The sequence below is a fragment of the Sebastes umbrosus genome, chromosome 11, assembly GCF_015220745.1.
Source record: "Sebastes umbrosus isolate fSebUmb1 chromosome 11, fSebUmb1.pri, whole genome shotgun sequence".
In the NCBI taxonomy this organism is placed as follows: domain Eukaryota; kingdom Metazoa; phylum Chordata; class Actinopteri; order Perciformes; family Sebastidae; genus Sebastes; species Sebastes umbrosus.
The window spans coordinates 4,929,843-4,954,327 of record NC_051279.1 but is presented as its reverse complement, the minus strand read 5'-3'; the positions used below and the strand labels follow the sequence as shown (position 1 = coordinate 4,954,327).

At 40.8% G+C, this 24,485-nt stretch overlaps 1 protein-coding gene across 2 annotated transcripts in view; it reads left to right on the top strand.

The window, feature by feature from the left end:
• Positions 1-228: 228 nt before the first annotated feature.
• pear1 (platelet endothelial aggregation receptor 1) overlaps positions 229-24,485 on the top strand; it is a 66,258-nt gene continuing 42,001 nt past the window's right edge. Inside the window, exon 1 of one of the 2 annotated variants that reach the window (XR_005208763.1) lies at positions 229-410. The gene's annotated coding sequence lies outside the window, so the exon portion shown is untranslated. The remainder of the gene's footprint in view (positions 411-24,485) is intronic. The other variant, XM_037784136.1, reaches the window with a different exon arrangement.

The window sequence follows — 24,485 nt, the reverse complement described above, 5'->3', positions numbered from 1 at the left end:
CTCCTCCTCTCCCTCTTCCTCCTCTTCCTTCTCTTCTTTCTCCTCCTCCTCCTCCTCTTCCTCCTCTTCCTCCTCCTCCTCCTCTCCCTCTTCCTTCTCTTCTTCCTCTTCCTCCTCCTCCTCTCCCTCTTCCTCTTCCTCCTCCTCCTCTTCCTCCCTCCTCCTCTCTGTCATAGTTTTTCCAGTCTCTTGCCTCCCCTTCAGGAGGACCCTCCCCCGTTGGATGCGACTTGGTCTCTTTCTCTCTCTTCACTCTTCTGAATATTTACACCGCTTGAAGATTTTTTTCAGTGTCCTCAAAAACAAACGCCTTTTTTTGTTTCATCTGTGTTTCGTCCATGGAAGAAGTTGGTTTCTAACGAGATTAGAGCGACTAATAATAATAATCCGGGAGTTCTTTGGTCGGCAAGGTGAGTAAAACACTGTCAATGAATTCAAACTAAACTAAACTGAACAGACTGTCACAAAGACTTTGTCGCTTTATGTGACTTTTATGACACATATGATGATGCATGTTAGTGATTAATAGACTCAACAGATACATGTTACACTCTGTATGCTTTCGTTTAATAGACTACTGTATGGGAATGTGCTGAAAAATACTGCAGTAGAATCCTAAAAACCACCTCTAGGGACTTAAAGTGGACATGTATTAATCTACTGTGAGTTTATAGTCAGTTTTATGAATGATGTTTTCATTTAGATGGACTTTAATTGCTAGAATGCATAACCTTTTGCACATTTGAGCAGTTTCATCTGGAATTAATATCCATCTAAAAGGTTCAGAGCTCTCTAGGAAGACTTCTTTTATATGTCCTTTTATAAAAGATGGTACCTTGTACTGTAAAGCATACTGTATGTTTGGAAGTTGTGAACAATAGAGGAAGAAGTACTATCATACTTGTCCCACCATTTTACCACTTCTATTGATATGTTCTGTGATGTTCTGTTTTAACAGTTACCATATCTTTTACTTTATTCATCTGCTTTTATTGTCTTGTGAAGCACTTTGTAACATCTGTTTTGAGAAGTGCTATATAAACAAATGTATTATTATATTATTATTTACTTAAGTAAAATCAACTCCATTAGTAGTAAAAGTCCTACTTGGGAAAGCAACTCTAAGTGCATTTATTCAGAACTGCAAATACAATTTTACTTCATTATTACTCCATTATAAAGTACTTTATACTTCTACTGCACTACAATTCAGAAGGAAATACTTTGACATGTGATGCATTGTTAGAAAATAATTAAAATGAGCTAAACTATCTCTACTATATCAGTGCATCAGAAATAATAATCTAATACTTTAAAAATAGTGCAACACATTTTTTTTGGAATAATGAGTACTGTTACTTTTGATATTTCAATATAATTTTGCTAACAATACTTGTACTTTAACTTAATTGATATTTTCAATGCACCTTTCTTGTAATAGTGTGTTTTTATATTGCAGTCTGGCAACGTTTACTTACTTTAAGTAAAGCATCTGAATACTGCCTCCACCAATGCTTGAGAAAAAATACAGAAGTATTATCAGCAAAATGTACTTCCAAGTATTACTGTAACAGTAAAAGTACTCATTATGCACAAAACACCACTGATACTGTTATATTTCAGTATTATGTTTATCATAATATTGCTTTATTATTACTGGTCCGTTAATATGTTGACAGCCAACGTTAACTATTCTGTTGGTTAACAACGTGTCAGATTTTAGAAGGCAACATGTTTTGCATTTAAAATCTTAATTTTCAAGGGAAACAGCTGTCAAATAAATGTTGTGGAGTAGAAGTATTAAGTAGCAGAAGAACTCCAGTTAAGTACAACTACTTCAAAATTAGGTACAGTACTTGAGTAAATGTACTTAGTTACTGTCCACCACTGGTTGTGAGAGTGTATCTAGGGTCACATTTCTTTTAAAGCAGATTTCTCAACCCAGTTTTGTTGCTTTATTGATGCTCTATGAGAAGAGACACACTAATAATAAATCATCTGTCTGTTCAACAAGTTATATTATTAGTCAGCACACAAAGACTTAACAGCCGACACTTATCGTATCAGTGAGGGAATTAAAACAGCTTGTTGAAGTGAACTCCCAGCATTGTGTCACTGCTTCGTGCACTTGCTTTACTTTCCCTGGCTGACTGAGTTTTTTGGCATCTCTGGCTCCGCTTTGATAACTCCTCCAGCTACTATCAAGAGAGCGTGACTCAGAAAAGCTGTGCTCCTCTGGCATGTCTCCTCTATCGATTCATTACAGAGGAAGTGGCTGGCTGGGAGTAGGTCTGCTGTTTCCTCAATGCCCACCTCCTCCACCTCCTCCTCCTCCACCTCCTCCTCCTCTTCCTCTGTTGTGTTTGATTTTTATTAAGTCGTTTACTCTTAATCCAACTTCTTCATCTCTCGGTCTGTGTGCCCCGTGACTCAAGCCAATGAAACGTGGCAGCGAGGTGGCTGCAGCCCAAACAACTGTGTGACATCCTGTGTGTGTGTGTGATGGCGTGACTCAACTTTCATGTCCTGTCAGTGAAGTTAATCAGGTGGAGCAGATGGAGATGGAGTGTTTTTCTTTTTCTCTGCAGATGTAGAGAGACTCCTGTGAGTTGTTGATGCTTTCATGCATGTGCGTTATATTTACGAGTGTGTGACACTGAAAACAATAATGGTTATGAACAAGTCTCTGATATATAAAGGTCCACTTATAAACGGGAATATGATGCTTTCATAAACTGATTGTGTCCTCATTTTGACTGATTGTTTTCTGCAGATGCAGAGTTTGGGTAAAAAGACATTTTCCAAAAGGAATAAAAGCACCACATTTAACACAAACTCCTGCACGTCACCAGATTGTTCATAGTCACTTGTTGACAAATGGCAGCACAGTCTCATGGCAGTTTGGGAAATAGTCACAAAATGTAATCTATTTGATTCGTGTACATAAACACAAATTTCCCTTTTTTTTCCTGACTTTCGACCGCGCATTATTTGTGTGTTTTCCTACGAATGTCCAGCAACACATGACGCACGTGTCAATTTCTGCTCCAGTCTTTTCGAAATAACACTACTTTTACCAATATATCCATCCCGTCCTCCTCCCTACGCGACGATTACATACAAATTGATTTTGTGCTGACAATCACGAAAAATGTGATATTCTTGTTTACGTATACGAATCAATACATTCAATTTCGTGACTATTTCACGAACTACAGTGTGACTGGGCTGCAACTCTTTAATTAGGGCTGTCCTCGACCAAGGAAATTCTTAGTAGACCAACACATGATTTTGTTGACTAATTGATTAGTTGATTTAATTGATAGAGAAAGAATCACAGAAAAGAGCCACTTTAAATCTCAGTCTCTGTGTTTATCAGAGATGTGCTCATGAATTTCTTGGAAAAAAAACTTTTACAGCGTTGATCCTCTCTAAGTTTAGAGGCTATAAAATGATAAACTGCTGCACATCAAAAGGTTGTTGACAAATTGACTAACACGTTTACAGCCCTGGTCCTCTGTCAGTATAGAGCTATAAAATGATAAACTGCTGCACAACGAAGCATACTGTTTTGGAAACAAACCCCTCACTTCTGTTCCTCAGCAGAGCTGTAAAATCACCCCGTGAATTCAGCATTTTTGCACTTTAACACTTATTGTCTGTGACTTATGAATGAAGGCTTTTTGATTAAAGAGACCCTGGCACCATTTAGGGCATAAAAACATCTGTGAAGGAAGGCAAGATATGATTAATATCAGAGTAAATCTCAGGCACCTGGTTTGGTCTCCTGACCTCACATCTGCTCTGGCAACCAAACATCGCCAGGAAGTCTCTCTGACTGCAGACTGAACTTTCCTTTGTCCTTGTCCAAGTATTCCTAAAAGCACTGTGCCATTTATAAAAGCGCCATTATTCACGTTTATTGGTTTCATGAGTCGAATTCTGCCTGCGAGAAGTAACTCAACTGTCAACCCTGAAACCATCTTTGCTTTGCCTCAGTGTCTTCATATGAGATCATTATTAGTAGAAAATAGCATCTCTCCCTGCCGTCCTCCAGACTGTTCCAGCTATCAGTGGCGTAATGGTGACCCATTTTCTTTTGTCTGGTCGAACCATAAACCCGTCTCTAGTCTGACAGCTGGAGATCTGGCTCACTTACCATCTGTTTGTCCAGGAGAGGACTCAGGGCTCCGGAGAGCTACTGGATATGTTTTGGTTGGAGATGACACTGGCCAGAGACACAACGAGATAGAAAAAGGGAAAAAGAAATGAGGTAGGAGGCATTAGTGTTAATTTGATCCCCCAGTGCCTGGACGTTTTTTAAATTTATTGTACCACCATGCAGTGCACCCACAGTCTCTGCATGTTGTCTCTTGAAGGCCACAATTTGTCTTGACAAGTTTATACACGATGGCCACACAGTCGTGTGTTATTTAAGTGAGATCACAGTGTTGTCTTATCCTTTGAAGCATGGACTCTGTGCTATAGAATTACCTGTGTACTTTCAAATGGTAATCTGCAAAACTCTTGCACAGATCAGCTTGGAGAGAGGCTCGCCTCTATGGACTGAAATATCTCAATACATCTATTTAATGGGTGGCCATTACTTGTTTGTACAGATATTCATGGTCCCCAGAGGATGAAGCCGACTGACTTTGGTGATCTCCAGATTTTTCATTTAGCGCCACCAGCAGGTCAAAGTTATATATCTCAACATCTACAAGATGGTTTGGGCAAAATTGGAAGCAAGAATGAGCGGTGACGCCATATCCAGTTCTTATTATAGGCCTACATCCACGACCTGATCTCATGGGAAGGCATATAAATAGACAGTGTGTCATGAGAATGCATTTCATCTTTTTCATCATTCGCCATTTGTACGCTACGCAACAAAACTACGGTAACAGCCGCAGTAAGGTTTAGGCAACAAAACCACACCCCCTTGGTTTAGGAAAAACGTCATGGTTGGGCTTAAAATAAGTACATAAACAAATTAAAATGCGTACAGAAACAACATACTCAACAACACTTTGGGTCGTAAACACGGGAAACACCGGATGATACGTCAGAGGGCGAGGAAGGAAGCCGGCAATACAGCTATGTAGCTAGACGCCCTATCGTTTACAGTAGTTTTTTTTTTGGACACTCGTGATGGAGCACTATTATTCATCGCCGTTTTCTGCAGCCACAAAGCTAATGTGCACGGTAACGTTATAATGTTACAACAAAGTTCAACACTGATTGTTTTGACCACGGTTCACAGCGCTGGATGAAATTCACCACATAACATTAGCTAACGTTACAATAACATAAGCTGTATGGGTAGTCGACTCATCTAATGGTGAGTTAGCAAATTATCATTACGTTATATCGTTATGATATATATCGTTACGTTATATATCATCGTATTTCATTAGAATGAAATGACATAACGTGAATAAACGTGACTAAACGTATCGTGAATAAAACCTGTATACATTACCTCGTTCGTTAACATGAGTTCTGCCTGAGTCACGTCAGATAGATTCTCAATGGCAATGGTGAAGTCACCAACTCCCATGATCCCACGCTACTTCAAGACATCATCAAACTACTCCTTTTGTTATTGTTTTGATTAAAACTCCCTAGCAGCAGAAATGACATATTGTGTGTTTAACTGACTTGTTGCGAACCAGTTCCTCTATTTTAAGCTACAACCGGCTCTATTTAGCTGCATGATGAGATTATGGCAGGTGGATAGCAGCAGCCTGTCGTGTGTGGTATACTGTAGAGTAGTATTGGAGGTAGCTGGGGGATGTAGAAGCGGTCAGAAGTTGCCTCACGGCAGGCCATTCACTGTCTGAGAGCATCTTTAGTCTTGTTTGTTTCTTTTGTTTTCTTTTAGTTGTGGTGTCTTTTGGTGCTGAATTGTCATTGGTGTGGTGTTTTTGCATTCTACTTGTAAATCATGTGGGTGGGACTGGGTGGCTCTTTTTCCTTATGTTGCGTGTTGATTTTATACACTGACTTTTATTTATGTATAAAATGTTGCATGTCACTGGAAATTCTGCTTATACACCCCATACGTTTTATACATCAGTGACAAGCTTTCCTTATGAAAGTTAATAAGATGTAAAAAATGACCTTTGTCTACTCCCCAAGCTTCTATTTTTGATGCATAAATAGTCGTGATGAAAAAGACAAAGAGCACAGGGAATTCAAAAGAAGGTGACACGGGTTGAATATTCCTACCACAGGCTTATATAAGCCTTTCAACCCCATGTGCTCTGCAGCCGTGCAAGTAATTTGGAGCAGATTCAACTGCAGCCCTCCAGCTCGGGAGGGTTTTGGGTCGCTCGCTCTGCTCTGGCCGTGGAACATGTACAGTTTCATTGGGCTCTGGCTCAAATAACCAATCATAAAAAGCCGAGGTCGGGGGGTTTGGGGCTGGAACAGGAGGAGGAGCCAACGGCGGCTTGATGAAGTGACCACAGACTACTTGTACTGTGGTGAGGGTCTTTCCTGAAGTTGCTTATGTTGGTGGTTGGTGGGTGGTGTTTGGGGTGGTGGGTGGAGCAGCAGTGGAGACATTGTTCATTAAGATTTCAGGGGCTTTCATTGGTGTCTATGTCTCGCTGTGGTGTCTATGCAGGATGACTGGAACCAAGTGAAACCTGAGATGCAGAATTAGAGGACATACAGCACCGAATTCAAGGCCCAGGGGGCTTCTCGCTTTTTGTTTTCATATCTAATGAAAATGGTGTTACGTTTATGTTTTTGTTTGCTTTCAGTGAAATTATTCGTGCAGATGGAGCGCTGAATGTTTATTTAGTCATTTACGAGATAAAATATCATGAGTTTACCATGCAAGATGTGAGCGTTGCATGAGAAAAACAAATGGCCTTTGTGTCATGCTTGGCACCGTGCGGACATGAACTGCTAGACCTCTTGATGTTTTTCTTGAGCTTATACCCAGATCCACTCCACCAGCTGCGTTAAGCTATGACTCTCGCACTCGTCCATCTTGCATTTTTATGAGAGGACTTATTTTCTTTTTTGTGTTTCATTTTCCAGGCCACTTCTGAAAGACAAACCTAGGCTCAGGGAAGGCAGGATGACAGATTTTCACTATTTGTCAGCGTCCACATTACTCAAAACAACACAAGCTCTGTTTGGGAAAAAAAAGGATTCTTTGTGAAAATGGACACAGAAGCCAAAAAGGTTTGGAAAAAAAGAAGTGTGAGCCAGTATAGGTCGGATGGCATCGTTCAAGGACTTTTCCTTTTACCCGATTTTATTCCCAACTCTCTTCTGTTTACATGTCAGAGGAAGAGAGTGTTGAGATGCAGACCTGGATGTACATGCAAGATGTTTCCTATCGGCTTCCTATTGTTTGTCCCAGTTTTCACGCCCCTGGTGCCGCTGTCTGCTGCAAAGATGATTGAAGACAGAGGAGAGAGCATGGACCTGAGGGACTGTGTGGACAGGGTCTGATTTTGTTGAAAAACAGAAGGCTGAAGAGATGAAATTATTGGTTGGAGACAGATGATAATGAACCAGGGAGTTGTAGTCAATTAAAGAGTAATGAGAAAAGCATGTTCGCTTCAAAAGACATTGTCAATAAATTGCTGACAAGATACTCTGTGGTAACTTGCTTTTGCAATGTGTTAACAACAAGATTGCTTATTAACTGGTAAATAGTTTAAACTAATTTGCAGCACTTTTTAAAAAGCCGGGAGAAGCCTCACCGAGATAAAAAAATATATATATTCCTCCATGACTCACAGAAGACCTGCTGTGATTCCTGCTGCTTCTTTTTGCCTCTGGGCGTCCAGAAAAAGAAAAGCGTTAACAGTTTCCCCTCCACTTGGTTTCCTTGAGATGGAACGTCATACCCAAACAAGATGACAGGCCCCTGGACCCTCTCCCTCCGACCATCCACAGTGTTTGCCCTCCCACGATGTTGCCCAGGATGTCCTGTGTGGTGGCTGGTATCTGGCTCTTGTCTCCTCTTTGCCCGCCCTGTCTTCCTGTTGTGTTGGACACACATGCAGGTGTCCTACCAAAAAGCCCCTAGAGACTAACGTGTTGCACAATACAGAGGACCATGCCAGGGCTTTCAATTACCTCGAGCACATTCTGCAGCGCCTACTTTCATCTGTCTTTAGCCACGAGGCTGTCCAACAAGATGAATTAATGGCGCCACCTGTGGGGTTTGAAACTGTTTCAGTCTAGTGACACTGCTGGGAAAAGCATGGAGGGATAAGACTTAAGTAAAGGAACATCTCCCAGGGTTCACCTTCAGGGTAGCACACGTGGCTGAAGTTTTTTGAGTGAAGAAAATAAGGCTTTAACTTCCAGATGCTTGCAGGATGAGGCCCATCTGGAGGGAGGGAGGGAGGGAGAGAGGGAGGGAGGGACATGGAGCTTTTTGGGCTAAAAAGAAATAAAATGATCACTGTAATAAGTTGCAGGTTTCCACCTTGTCCTCCAGAAAGGCAGCACACCATGTGCGTGAGGTATAGCCTGTAAATCAACGGGGTTTAACTTTTAGGAATTTACTGGCCCAGACTGGACTTCCTGGAAATAGAGATAGAGAAGGAAAGCCAATAGAGATAATAACTGATAACTATTCTGGTGAACTCTACCTGCCTTGATGCTACTCCGCTGCTGCTGAAGCCTTTCCTGGTTATCTAAGTACCTCAGTTACTGCAGACGCTTGACCACATGGCAGTAATTGAAAATGCACATCTGTCTCCCAGTGTGCAGCTCCTGCTCTCCTTGCATAATGGCTGTACCAACCTACAGGCAACAACACTTTGGTGAATCACCCATTATTTTTCCTTGTAGAAGACATAAATTAATGCTGGAAACAAGTGGCAGAAGAATATCATCACCAACGACAGAAAAATATGGCCACACGAGCTCCAATCGTTCCCAGCTCGCTGCATCGTAGCAGCTGCAAAGAGAAAAAAAAAGCTGCCATCCAGTCACATTAGAAGTGTTGTCTTAATCTAAACCAGATGTGGCGTGGTTAAAGTCTGTTACCGTAAATTGCTCTCTCTCTGTCTCTCTCTCTCTCTTTCATACAACCGTGACTCAAAGTCTCGCATTAAAGCTTCTGCATGGGAACGTTATCCGCAGAATGAAGTATGTCGCTCTAAAACATTGTGTCTCAGTAAAGAATGATGCTTCCTGTGATGTTACTCAGACGCCGCAGACATTCACGAGGGATTATCATAATCTTGTCAGTCGCCATAGACCTCACAGGAAGCCCATATTTTACAAAATATCAACAAAACACTGAATTGTTTTTATACAGTAGGCCTTGTTTGAGTCAGAAAAGACAATTCTTACTAAGTGCAGCATCAATTATTTAAAATGAGGGTTGTCAGAGTTAATAATAATAATAATGCGTGAACGCAAATTAGTTTTAACGCCACTAATTTCTTTAACGCATTAACACAATCGATATTTCGGAGGTGGTAGCTGGCTGAGTTTTAAAGCTAGTGGCATCATATGAGACTAAAAACCTAAGAAAGCCATTACCAACCATGTCATGCTAGCTTGTTGTCAAGGAGGCTAAATAAGCTGCAAACTTGCGTTAAATTTTGACGAAGAAAAACTGTCATGGCCATTTTCAAAGGGGTCCCTTGACCTCTGACCTCCAGATATGTGAATGTAAATGGGTTCTATGGGTACCCACGAGTCTCCCCTTTACAGACATGCCCACTTTATGATAAACACATGCAGTTTGGGACAAGTCATAGTCAAGTCAGCACACTGACAGCTGTTGTTGCCTGTTGGGCTGCAGTTTGCCATGTTATGATTTGAGCATATTTTCTATGCTAAATGCAGTACCTGTGAGGGTTTCTGGACAATATTTGTCATTGTTTTGTGTTGTTAATTGATTTCCAGTAATAAATATACACATACATTTGAATTAAGCAGAATATTTGCCCACTCTCATGTTAATAAGAGTATTAAAAACTTGAAAAATTGCCCTTTATGGTAAATTTTGAACAGATAAAAAAATGTGAGATTAAATTACGATTAATCGCGATTAACTATGGGACAATAATGCAATTAATCGTGATTAAATATTTTAATCGATTGACAGCCCTATTTAAATGAAGTTTATAATTGGGTTTTGCAGACATTCAGCTTCTGTGCTCGTGGTGGGTTTTTCCAAAGCAGATGGGGTTCGATTTCACACCTTGACAGCAGCTCCCCCACAACGAGGGTCAAACCCACAAGAGTAAGCAATCTGCACGGTCTTGAGCCAAAAACAAAGGTCGTAATGGAAAGAAAAGAGAGAAGGGTGCCTCTGTGTGTGTGTGTGTGTGTGTGTGTTGAGGTACATGGAACAGGCAAGGTCTGTGTGTGCACATCTGTGTTTATGTCGATGTTCGATACAGAGTTTTGTGATGACTTGGCAGTTTTTGGCTGCCTGCAGTGGTTCAGCGTTTCCCTTTAGTGGCTGCAGTGTGATCGCCTGTTTCCCCTCGTAAGGAACTACAAGTCAAACAGGCGATTGGAGACGTGCACGCCGGTGATCGACCAGCCTGTGCTGGACAGGCTGTAAAGTTTGGCAAAGCTGTGAAATAGATTCAGATTGTTTTTGCATATGTCACCACACTGGAAGTACATCCAGATGTGCATAATGCATATATGACACCCTAGAGTCATTAATATACTGCATATGAGTCCCTGCACCAGTGACAGTCAATATATAATCACGGTGTGACTAAACGATTCTCTATGTCTCAGATTTGAAGGATGAGTCTGGTGTTCTATATTTTTCCTTTTGTCAACAAATATGAAAACACCAAAACCAACAATGCCTCTAAATACTGTCAGACTTCCTGGTCTGTGCCCCCAAGCCCACTGCTTCCTACTGAAGACATAAACAACTCCCTTTAAAACAAAAAAACAGTAATTAAAAATAAAACAAAAAACAGCTGGGTACTTCAGTTTTTAACAAATGTTACTCAAATAGAGGTAAATGAGCATTTGTTCAGCCGCTGATTAATACACATTTGATATGCTATAGAGGATTTACAGCTGCAGGACGGTGCATGTGGGATCGATTGACCTTAAATAAACTACAGAGCTCGTGTTCATCATCCTAAAGGAACATGTCACCCAGTGCAACAGTGCAGCTCATTGATGGACGGATTATGAGACAACGGGCTCCTGGGCACAGGCATGTAAAGGGCCCCCATCCCTTATAAGAACAAGAGCCACAGATTCAAAGAGACATATTTCCCGTAATTTTGCATCTCTTTGCGGACATACTGTGTCACTTTTCGGTCATTTTCTAGCTCTTCTTAGAAGTTTTGTGTCTCTTTTTGTCTGTTTTGCATCTCTTTGTAGACATATTGCATCTCTTTTTGGTCGGTTTGCATCTCTTGTAGACATTTTTCATCTCTTCATGGTCATTTTGGGTCTCTTTTTGGGCATTCATCCATCTATCCATTATCTATGACAGGTCCCTGGACAGGTCGCCAGACTATCACAGGGCTTCTTTTGGGTCATTTTGCATCTATTTGTAGACGTTTTGTGTCTCTTTATAGTCGTTTTGCATTTCTTTTTGGTCGTTTTGGGTCTCTTTTTGGTTGTTTCGCATATTTTCATAGATGATTTGTGTCTCTTTTTGGTCTTTTTGGGTCTCTTTTCAGTCATCCATTCATCCATCTATTATCTGTAACCACTCATTCTATTCAGGGTCGCGGGGAACCTGGAGCCGATCCCAGCTGACATTGTGCGAAGGCGGGGTGCACCCTGGATAGGTTGCAAGACTATCACAGGACTTCTTTTTAGTCATTTTGCATCTATTTGTAGACGTTTTGCATCTCTTTTTGCTCGTTTTAGATCTCTTTGTAGATGTTTTGCGTGTTTCTTTTGGTCGTTTTGCATCTCTTGATAGACATTTTGCTCCCTAACCCGTTGGGCCTGTTGGGCCTGTGCCCAGTAGGCCCATTCAGTAATCCATCCATACCCCCGGCTATTCAACAATACAAACTTTCAGTGCAAGCTGTAATCGTGTCAACTTTAAAATCAGATCCAAGTAGAGTCCATGACGGTTTCGAGATCAATATGAGACCAAACCACAATTACTAGAGTCGATTTGAGCTATTCTGACTGAAGGAAACAAATAAAAGAAGACAGAGAATGAACCACAGTAACAGTTGCAGCATGAACAGTTTCCAATCGTAAAAAAAATAATGATTTGGGGTTTCTTCAGCCTGAACAGAGATGCTGATCTAGCTGCCTATCAACTCTACACAAACTCATTGCATACAGAGGTTTCTACAGGTTTGCATTCATGGGTAGGAAATAGATTAAATACCAATGCACTGGCCCCATATGCGATTGTAATTTGGGAGCACTCAAGACAAAGTCCAATACTGACCAAGATCAATACATGTCCAAGAGAAAGGACCGAACAAAGACTGCAAAAAATGTGGTCTGGCACCCATTTCAATACTCGCTTGCTTAATATAATTACTGACTTTTTTCTCTTAAAGATTTATTTTGCTCAGAGAAACTAACATGGTTGTTGCGAGAGTTCAGCAGAGGCTGTTCCTGTTTTTATAAGCTCCTCTGAAGATTTCAAAGGCTCTTAACCTCGAGGCCTGTTCTGTATATGTTGAGGGAACTGTGTGTACTAATAAATATGGATGAATAAGCATTGGCCTTTGTATAGTTTTATCATGGGAAGATCAGCTAAAGACGCAGTGACTAAAGTTCCTTATGAAGCTTTTTTTTAAAGCAGCGTTTCCCATAACTTTCTGACCCTGAAAGAGGACAGAAATGATTTGTTTTTAAGAGGATATTAAGCAAAGAGAAAGACATTATTATTAAAGAAGTTAGCTGGTTATGGTGGGAAAATGAGCATGAGAATGATGCTCTGATAAAGAATTAGGACTAAAACATATTAAAGCTGCAGCTCTTATGTCTTATGTTAAAGTACTTAGATTATGTTTTAAGGTTTGTTACTGTACAGCACACAATACAGTTTAGATGTGTTGTTCAACTGTGCAGGGTGAAGATAAAGATACATTTCTGGAAGAGCAAACAATTTGTTTATATTTTTACTTGCAAAAATGCAAAAGACATTCACAATGTCCCGATTAGCAAATCAATAACATACCGTACTGTAGGTACAAGATCCTCTAAAACATCCACTTTTTGACACATATCTTCTTGGGTTAAATTGAGGGGAGCTCTGCAACGAGTTGTCCGTTAAGCGATTAGTCAATTGACAGAAAATTAATCTGCAACTATTTTGATAATCAATTAAATATTTAAATCAATTTTTAATCACAAACTTTAAATATTAATGGTTCCAGGTTGTCATATGTGGGAATTTACTGTTTTGTCTTGGTCACTGTTTTATGTTTTATATGCCAAACAATTAACTGATTAATTGAGAGAACTATCGGCAAATTTAATTGATAATGAAAATAATCAGTAGTTGCAGCCATAATTGTTTTGTAAATGATCCAAAACACTTAAAAAACTTAAACTTTATTACATTAGTAATACACATACAGGTGCATAAACAACATTTGAACTCTGCATTTAACCCATCCTGAGCATTTTTTAGGAGCAGAGAGCTGCTGTGAAGCACCCGGGAAGCAATTTGGGGCTCGATGTCTCGCTCAAGGACACTTTGACATGCAGACAACCTTGCGTTTAAAGCACAACCTGCTCTACCCGATGAGCTACCGGTTAACACACAGGTTAACACACAAATTAACTAATTCCTAGGTTAGACTGAGGTGAATTTAATGGGAGTAGAGCTTCAATGAGTGGTCTATTAATCGATTAGTTGACCGACAAAAGTCATTTTTCAAGCAAAAACTTAGATGGACAAAACTTAATATTTGATTATGTCACCTTGGGCTCTAGGATATTGTGATTTTCACTGTTTTCTCAAGTTTTACTGGCCAAACAATTAACTGAAGAAAATCATCTGCAAATGAATTGATTATTAAAATAATCACCCTCAAAGTGAGCCATTCTCAACCTGCCATATACAATATGTTTTCATACCATTACTATTAACTCATTTTGAGATGAGGAAGTAATAAAACAGCATCATGGCCTCATCATAAGGTCATACAATGACATTGCAAATTCAAGAGCATAACTTGACTCACACAAACATCCACAGCCCAGAGAGCAGAGAGCTTCCTGACTGGCAGCGGAGAATTAGTTTGACAGTGAAGCACAGGAAGAGACGAAGAGAGGAAGTGTGCGTCTGAATCAACAACTGGTCTGTGATACATGCTGAAACAATAGCACAAAGGACATTCCAACTGATCAATCAAGCGTCGCAGCCATTAGAAATATCCTGCTTATAGAATCATTATGCCTCTTTTACAAATAGTTACAACATGATTCAGCCAAGTTGGAAGGATTATGTCGTCAATATGTTTTTCATTCGCGGATACATGCAGTTCATTACAACTTGGCTCCTATTTTTAGCCACGTTAGCAGAGCGGCTCTAGGGCTGGTAATGTCCGCTGGTCGATCCACCGCTTTGACTGAAATATCTCTGATATTTACATTCATGGTGCCCAAATGATGAATGTAAATGACTTTGATGATCTACTGGCTTTTCACTTAGTGGCACCAGAAGGTCACATTTTTGACTTATTCAGTGAAATATCTCAGCATCTGTGGGACGGGTTGCTACGAAAGGTAAAGGTGCAGTGTGTACGATCTGGTGGCATCTAGTGGTGAGGTTCTCCCGTGTGCCAAGCGTGTAGGAGAACTACGGTGGCCGATGCGCAAAATGTGAAAACACTAACTGCCCTATATCTAGTGACAGTGTTTGGTTTGTCCGTTCTGGGCTACTGTAAAAACATGACAGTCGGCTCCATATAGATATAAACGGCTCATTCTAAGGTAACGGAAACACAACAATTCTTATTTTCAGGTGATTAGACACTAAAGAAAACATGCTTATTAATTAGGGCTGCCCCTTCTTAGTCGATTAGTCGACTAACCGGTTGCTTTGGTGTTAGTCGACTAAGATTTCCTTAGTCGATTAGTTATTGTTTTATGCTTTTTTTTCATGCTGAGTGACTTATTTCCAAGGAACTTATAAGCACATCTCTGGTAAACACCAGATTTAAAGTGGTGCTTTTGTGTGATTCTTTGCGGAGAAACTCAGTTTCACAGATCTGTCGATTAAATCAACTAATCAAAATCGTACGAGTGTTAGACGACTAAGAATTGATTTGGTCGAGGACAGCCCTAATATTAATATCATATTCCATTTCTGCCAATAGATCCCCCTAAATGTTACGTACTGTTCCTTTAAACATTCATGGTTCCCCGACAGTGTAGCCTTCTGATTTTGGTGATCCCCTGACGTTTCCTCTAGCGCCACCATGAGGTTGACATTTGTGGTTTTAAGTGAAACTATTAGATGGATTGCCATAAATTCAGTGAGCATTGCTGTCACTTTGGTGATTCCCCTCATCTGAACATTTTTATTTGTCCAACACTTTCATTTATGACAAAACACCTGCAAAACTGAAAGGGCTAATTAGTTGTTGTAACAAACCAGAATGATTTAATTAAGTACTTATGTGTTTCACTACAGTCGCTCTTATCAGTTGAAGCTTTTACTTAGATTTTACTTTAGAAACAAGTCTTGTTTTTCATATGGTGTGGAACAGAAATTAGTGTAGTCTACCTTTTTATGTTATTGATTATGGTGATGAATGTACATGAATGTCTCTGCTCACTGTCTTCACATGCTGGATAGCGTGCATCACAAACTGTGGATCTCTTAGTCACCACTGTGTGTTTTATACTCAAAAGTGAACTGGCCTGCTTTATCTATATGTGGGCTCAATCACTGGTATGTTTTTATTTACAAAGCTATTCTTCGTCAAATTCCTACCTACTTATCTTTTCTTTTAAATTTCAATTATGAAAATTACAATCTCCTCTGCAGGCCTTTTTGAGTTTTGGTTGTTCCCAAAATCAGAAGTGAAATGGGAAAGAAAGCTTTTAGATTTTCTGCACACACTGCATGGAGCAATCTACCAACTGATCTTAAGCTTCAAAATATACTAACCCTGAACAAGTTTAAAACTACGGTAAAGTCCAGGATGTCCGTTTGCAAATGTTTCATCTGATAAGTTTCAATGTCACTCATCTCTATGTGCTTTTATGTGAAATGTGTTGCTGCTATTCTTGGCCAGGTCTCCCTTATTAAAGAGAGCTTTGTTCTCAGAGGAACAAACCTGGTTAAATAAAGGCAGAATAAAATAAATAAATACCACATGCATGCAATATGATACATTTCTGTATTTTGTTATTAAGGGTATGATGAGGAATCTGCTTCACTTGAACATGAAGCTTAGTATGACCAGTAAAGAGGCAGAAATATGACAGAAAATGGTAAATTCTTGTTGTTTTAAGTCTGAATCTGGATCCCTTTTATGTTCCGCTATTACAAAGTGAGTGTAACCATTTCACTTTTCATGGTTTGTCCACCTACCAGGTCACAAAGACCCCTCCGTGTCAAAACTAATTTGCTACTATAATCACAGTATAAGTGACATTCACAAGTTTGAACATTATTCAATTTATTTTTATAGAGCGTCAAATCATAACAGAAGTTATCACAAGTACCGTACTCTATAATTTAGAGACCCAACAAGAGATCCCCCATAAGCATGCATTGTTATACGACAATGGCAAGAGATAAACTCCCCTTTAACGGGTAGAAACCTCGGGACAGAACCCGGCTCTGGGCGGGCGGCCATCTGCCTCGAACGGTTGGGTTTATTATCCTGTCACTATGTGATAAAGCCACACTGTGGACACAGATGGTTCATGCAACAAATAACGAACTTAAAATGGTGTGAATGATTTTGAAACACAACTTGTGTTTCTTATACGAGCTGCAGCCTTCTAATGTTGTGGACTGAGAGGTTCTTACTGTGAGAGTTTACAATGCAAAGCTATGTTTTCTGGTCTCGGTTTGTGGAAAAGGCTGTGTTTTTTTACAAGGACTCTTATGCGTCTCTGCACCAGCGTGATCCACAGAGCATTACAGCACATGTAATTACAGCTCTGTATGGTCATGTCCCTCTGAAACCTCAGCCAGAGCCTCCATTTTGGGTTTTCCACCATTTCACTCGCTAAAAGTTTGGATAAAACACTTGTTTAAAGAGACCAGACAGGATCTGAATCCAAGGTGTGTAAGTCTGTGTTTTTGTTTATTCTGCTCCATAGAGGTGAACTGGTGTATTTATAACAGTGTCTCGGTGTTGAAGTTTTGTTTTTGTGGACCCTCTGCTTTCTCTGACCATCGAAGCCACAGTCATCCTGCCTGTGGTTTTGGTCTGGAGTGTGGAGGACCAGGCAGCAGTTTGCACTGTGGGTCTCTGTAGGAGAGCGCACGAGCCTCAAACGTGTCGGAGTAATGCAACAGGGAGAGCAAAGGCCTCCAACTGGCAAGAAGCCCAGCTCCAAAAAAAAAAAAAGTGTAAACCACATCAGATCACACACATCTGCACAAAGTAAACACTTCATGAATGAAGAAAACAAGGATTATTTATTTGCTTTCTCATCAACGTCCCTAAAGACTGCAGTTACAACAGTTGTTGTAATTTTATTCCCTTTGCTGTTATACTGTTGTATCATGTCAAATATTTGGTCATACATGCCAACCTTGAGACCTTAAAAAAGGGAGGATTTCACAACCAAAGCGGTGGGGTCTGGGGGTCCTCCCCCTGCTTTCTGGTGACTTTTAAAGGGACTATTTGTAACTTTCAGAATTGCTGCTTAACAACGACACCTGTGGCCGTGAAGTCAATGAAAGTCAGCGTCGGGCTCGCGCTTGCTCGCTCTAAATATACCTGAACATGCATCGCTCAACACAGTGACGAGACACACGTCAGCTAAAAGCACAATATCACTCTATATTTCAGCTGCTAGGCAGTAATGTTAGCTGACCAGACGAAGGTCTCTCCATGAATCAATGCTGATCCTAGTGTTGGCTTTTCCTGCCTCAGCCTCCCTCCTGCGCCCGCACCGGCAACCGGAGTCTCTCCTCCACTGCCTGCTTGCCTTCACTGACACAGCGCGCGCGTTCTCGCTCCACCTCTAGACGTGCATGCGCGCTCACTCCACACTGCAGAAGAGTTAGTTTAGCTCTGAGAATATCTAGTGAATGTACAGTGGACTTTTGTGCAGAAATAAATGCTGCAGCTCCTCCAGACCAACAGAGGTTTCCCGTGTCTTGTCTTTTCTCTCCTTCTCTCAAACCGTGTTGTGTCGGTCGCGAGCGTATACATATCTATGGTCCTGAGCAGCTCTCTTCCGCCTTGACCTCTGACCACCTCCAGATATGTGAATGTAAATGGGTTCTATGGGTACCCACGAGTCTCCCCTTTACAGACATGCCCACTTTATGATAATCACATGCAGTTGGGGTCAAGTCATAGTCAAGTCAGCACACTGACACACTGACAGCTGTTGTTGCCTGTTGGGCTGCAGTTTGCCATGTTATGATTGGAGCATATTTTTTGTTTTTATTACTTAATACTTTTAAGACCCCGCAAGTACCCTGAGATAGGAGTCAATACAAAATCAGCTCTCTCTTCTCAACTCATGTTGATGTCCTCATGCGCTCCAAAACAACAGTGTTACCATGGAGACATTATCACTGCAACCACCGATATCCACGGGCTCTGTTCTCAATCACCGTGGGGACAGATGTTGTCACATGAGCTCCAGTGCCTTCTGACCTCACTCATAAAGACACTCTCCAACATAAACACTCACACACAAACTCTCTAGCTTATCGTACTACTAGCTATTTACCACTACAGGAAAAGGCCTGGTAATCGCACATTGCATCCTCTTGGATGCCGTCATCTGAAAGGTCCCATATCGTGCTCATTTTCAGGTTCACACTTGTATTTTCTGTCTCTACTAGAACATGTTTCTATGCTGTAATGTTCAAAAAAACTTTATTTTCCTCATACTGTCTGCCTGGATATACCTGTATTTACCCTCAGTCTAATACGGAATTGCAACGGAATTTGTTGCTAGGTAACAGCATGGGTCCATGTTTACTTCCTGTCAGCTGATGTCATTCACATACACTGCAACTGGAACACATTTAGAAAGTTTACGTTTAAAACTGTGAAATGGTCTAAATATTGTAAATTTGTGACATCACAAAATTACAGAAATCCTGACAGCTTGTTTCAAATAGAGTTTCTGAATACGGGCTGTGTGTATTTCTCCGTGGATTGAGCGTTTCGATACTTTCACAGTATTTATATAGCACTAGGGATGTTAATGATTAACAGTTTAACCGTTAACCGACACTAAGCGTTTTAACCGATTAACGCAATTGGTTAAAACGGTTAAAAGAAATGTTAATAATTAATTAAAAGCTAAGAAAAACTCGTCACTTTAAGGAAAAAAGCTGGTCCACCTTAAGAGCCCACCTTAAGACAGTCTGAGCCGGAGTTGAAGATACGGGAAGTGGGTACGTGTATGTGTGTGACTACGTTGAGCACGAAGCTACCAGCAGAGCTACAGCTGCTAATGTAGCACAAACACACACACTGTTTGTCGGGCAATCGCTATCGTTAATCCCTGTAGACAGAGTATCGTTACGCCGGGCAGACACACAGCTGACAACCTGCTAAACTAAACTAAATATGCAGTGGAAACTTTTACTGGGAAAGTGGCTGCATGTCCGCGACACTACACGCAGCATCTAAGTTATCTATCTGCTAAGTTAACGCTCCCGTACAGGTGAACTGGGGACTCCGTTGTCTGTTGTGCTCATACACTGCAACCGGCACACCGCTGCATGCGAGTCACAAATCTTGTCGGTTAACGGTTAATAATCAGTTAACGAGGGTCAATTATCGGTTAAGAAAAATTTTCAAAATTAGCATCCCCATATAGCACTTAAACCTGCTTTATAATTAAAAAAAAGACGTGAAAATCTCACTTTTTACAATGTGGGACCTTTAAATCAGCTTCTGCTTTCATGTTGAGGTAGAGTTAATTTTTAAGTTACTTTTTTTGTCTCCTGCCTTGAGGTCTTTGGTCATTCGAAGGTAACAAAAACACAACGATTCTTATTATCAGGTGATTACACACTAAAGAAAACATACTTATAAATATCATAATCCATTTGTGCTAATAGATCCCCCTAAATGTTACACTCTGTTCCCATAAATTTTGTTTTTATTGGCTGCTGGGAGGGGATATGAAGAGACAATAAAGTGAAGTGATACAGCTAACTGACCTCAGATCAGCTGCCTGATGAATCTGTCATTGGTTCCCACTGGAACCTAAACTTGAATGAACGTAACGGGGGACCAGAAAAGGGGGGCGCACATACTGCATCCTGTTTTTCTCAGTTAAATAAAGGATCCCAGACCACAAAGACTGATTGCCAAATGAAAGCTGGCCTGACGTTGCGCCGTAGAGATGACAGAGTTGACTTGAGGTGATTTCGTTCGTTTTTCCATTGCAGCTCCCCTAATTAACAGAGCTTTAAAACGACTCGAACCCGAGCACAGATTGGCAGGCTGCACAAGGCATCTGTCGTTGTATTTAAGAGCCTGCTGGTAAGAAGTCTTTTGTCGAGGAGGATCCAAATTATTTATTCCTGTGTTATTAGTGGAAACTCTAGCAAAGCTGTGGGGCAGATCTGCTGACATAATTATAAGATACAGTTGCAGAATAAGGGGTCAAATTAAGACCATTTAACTGTCTGTAAAAGGAGACAAAAGAAACAGATTTTTTTTGCAAAGGTGTACAGTTAAGGTTCAAAAGTTCAAGAATCCTCACTTCACTCGTTTCAGTGTTGCAGATAACAAACACCGCAGAGCTCGCTCAGCGAAATTCAGACTTCTGTGCAGGCCTCCCCCTCCTCTCTCTCTCGCTAGATCATCCTTTTGTCACGCAACTCCCCCGAGAACCGTCAACTGCGTTTGAGCTGCCAAGAGTTTTCCACTGAAAAGCTTTTTTTTTTTTCCAGTGTGGGGGTTCAGCTCATGTGGCAGAATACCACCTTTTACCGTATACGATGTCTTTACTGTAAACAGAGGGGAACATGTTGATGTAGGCTTTCTGGATTGACGGTTGATAATGTGACAAAATTGATGAACACCGTGAAATTTGTGGGTGTTTTTTTTAAGTTTTATGTGTGTTCTCGCATTACATTTTTGGGTGTGGCATGTAATTGTTTCTCAGAGTCCCCAGTGTGTTGTTAAGGATCTCTATTGCCCCCCATCCCCGCCTCCTCAGAACCAGCCACCCACCCAACATGAGGCATAGCAGCAACTGAGGAGCGTGTGCCAGCCTCACTGCGGTCTAGCAGCCGAACCCGTCCTGCGCGCCAAGATGAGAACCCAGATGCAAAGGATTATGGGTTTTATATTCAGTTTACAGTAACTCTGGTTAAATGTGGGGGTGGGATTGGGAGGAGAGGGGAGACGGGGAGAGGGGACTGCGGTCGGTGTGTCACATGGAGGACTCGGGCTAATATATTCCAGTTTCTGTCAGTTTCTGCCCTCGAGCAGTTTTATAGATTTGTTTTTCTAAGAGCCGAACTGTAAATTTGCGACGCGAACCTCTGGCTGTTCTCTCCTGTGGAGGGTATTTTTCGATACCCGCGATGATCACAATCAGAGGTTGATCATTTAAATCTCCTTAAGGCCGCGATACACACCGCAACTTTATTGGCCAACTTTTAAGTGTAATGGTGCACAGAAATGCTTTAATCATGTGCAGAGTGACCATGTTGTTGCCAGGAAACATTTGAGTTGATTTTTTGTCCTTTGGTCTTTCTTTTCTTTGTCTGTTGCCGGAGGTTTTGCCAATTTATAATGCACACAATTTAGCGGAGTGCACTGGTTTCCCATTTAGTTTTTCATGTCAAGGACCCCTTAAAGGGCCTGCAGTCAGCCACAGACTCCTGTTTGCTACAATTGTGTCTCAAGGAGTTCAATTATGGCTAGTTTCTAACAAGCAGTTCAGTTCAGTTCAGTTTGTTACACATTAGAGTGGCTATATTTGTGTTTCCGTGAGGAGAAGTTGTGGATGGTACCAATAGAACAAGTCCAATCTTGATACCACCTCGGTTGAGGTTCCCAGTGACTTGAGTTGATACTAGAAGAAGTTAACCCCCCGAGAGACCACTGATCAGATCTCACTACCCCGCTCTATATGCAAATTAACACATAGTAAATTACTAATACAGCAGACGTTGCAACATAAGATTACAGGGATCAGTAGTAATATCCTACATATTTGTGAATTTGGGTACATTTTATTAACATAAAAATATAAGGTCAGAGCTCTAGTGGGCACTTCTTCATTTTACTCATTGGTGTGATTTTTTCCTTGCATATCGGCACTTCTCACAAGCTGACGTCACTCTTTTCTTCCCTCTCCATATCAGGTTGTGAACGTGTAAAAACTGTGGGGGGCACCTGGACAAGCCGATGCACGGCATGGCCACGGCAGAGTGGCATGGGTGAGGGGGGAGAGAGGGTGGGAACGAGGGTGCCTCACGTCCTTTTTGTAAAATAATTAGTGAACTGTTTGTCAGAACTTTATTTTTTATTTATGAACAAATATAATTCATGAAAGATTATTTAAAAGTTTTCTTAATCTGCTCTTCTAGGGCAAACATTTCCAGAAGAATTACATTTTCAGACGAATATATAAACACACCACCTTAACCCTTTAATGTTCCAGTTGGAATATTATTGGAGTGTTATAGGCCTACCATACAGAAGCAGATGCATAGCCCAAGTATAATAATAGCAATAAAACCACAGCTGGTTATGTCTGTCACAGTGTAACATGCTCGCAAAATGAATAAATAGGAACATGTCGCAAGAGATTGTTGATACCGGCCGATACACACGGCAACATGTGAACTTAAGGGGAGTACTCAAGCACTTTATAAGGTTATTGTCCACCATCGGTTCCCGGGTACCACCAGAACCAAACTTCAGAGCTGGGGATGAGAGTGAGCGGGCGGGTGTCAGCTCTGTGCAGAGCATCGAAACAAAAATACAGACAAATTACCGACAGTATGATAATAATGCACTTAACGTGCCCAGTCTGTAGATATATAGCCTTTCTCTCAGTCCGCTGAGCAGCAGCTGAGCAGCTGTCGTTCTTTGGAAGCGGACCATTTAATTTGCAAAATAAAATGACAAACATCACCCAAACCCCCCACATAAAAAAAAAATGGCAATGTACATAGCCAATCGCCAATAGCCGATATATTCGTCCAATCGCCCAACCCTACAAGCTAACAATAGTTCACTCGACCCAGATCTTTTAAAAAATGGCACCTCGCAAAACTACACCGTACACCTGCCAAAGAGCAGATCCTTACAGGTACAGCTGAGAATCCCGCCTAAACTGAGGGGGTACTATCTGGAGTGGAAACAGGGCTAGAGAAAAGGACCTGGTACCAAAAGTGAGTCGAGTCGAGCAGAGCCGTACCGTGCAGTGGAAACACGGCTCCTGATTTTACTTTGTACAGAGCTCACTTTGGGTGGGCAGAGCACTTGGGAGTAAAGTCTAATACAAGAGCAATGATTCTTCATTTGTGCTCTCTCATTTGTTTAATGGTATTATAATAGAGTTTAACCACTCCTTATCTCTCCCTTTGGGAACCGCCGGTCGATTAAATCTCTCCCTCAGCCGTATGCTGACGTGTTGGCCAGGCTTTTATTCTGAAACTCTTCCACTGTAGTGACTGATTACCTCATTAAAACTGTAATCCAAGGGATTACAATAACTCAACAATGTGTTCAGATAACTGTAATTTTCCTATTGATTCACTTTTCATTTTGCACTGCTATGACAAAGTTCAGGAAATGTATATCATGTTTAAAATACATTTTTTATAAAGAACACCTGCCTTCATTTAAAGAGCCTTCCAAGTTCCTTGATTTGATTTTTAAAAGTATTCCCAGAAGAAATCCTTTAATGTTTTTCAAAACATGTATAATAGTATGCATCTTATATTTCAGTTCCAGTTTTGTTTTCTATTATAATACTCTCTTAATGGAAAACACGCTTTCTGCTCTAACCTTTTATCCATCATCGTCAAGCTGGCCTGTTTTATTAATGACCTTATTATGAACTTTGTTACATCAGACATAAAACTGTAGCGGGGATTTGGTGCTGATATGAAGTGACTTATTATCCAGGATAGCATGAAAGAAGATGTGAATTATCTGCAGTTTGATTCACACTTCTAAGTCACACAAGAATGCACTGCACCTGCAGGATCGTGTGTCATAACTCCAGAGCAAGAAAAACCTTCAGTATTTCACCACGCCGCCTTTCTTTTGTAGCCTCATTGACTTTGGTTGGAGTTTTAAAATAGTGCGAAGCATAAAGGCATTTTAAGTTTTTATGTTATTGATTCTGGAAGAACACGCTAGAGTCTGTAACGCCAGGAGAAG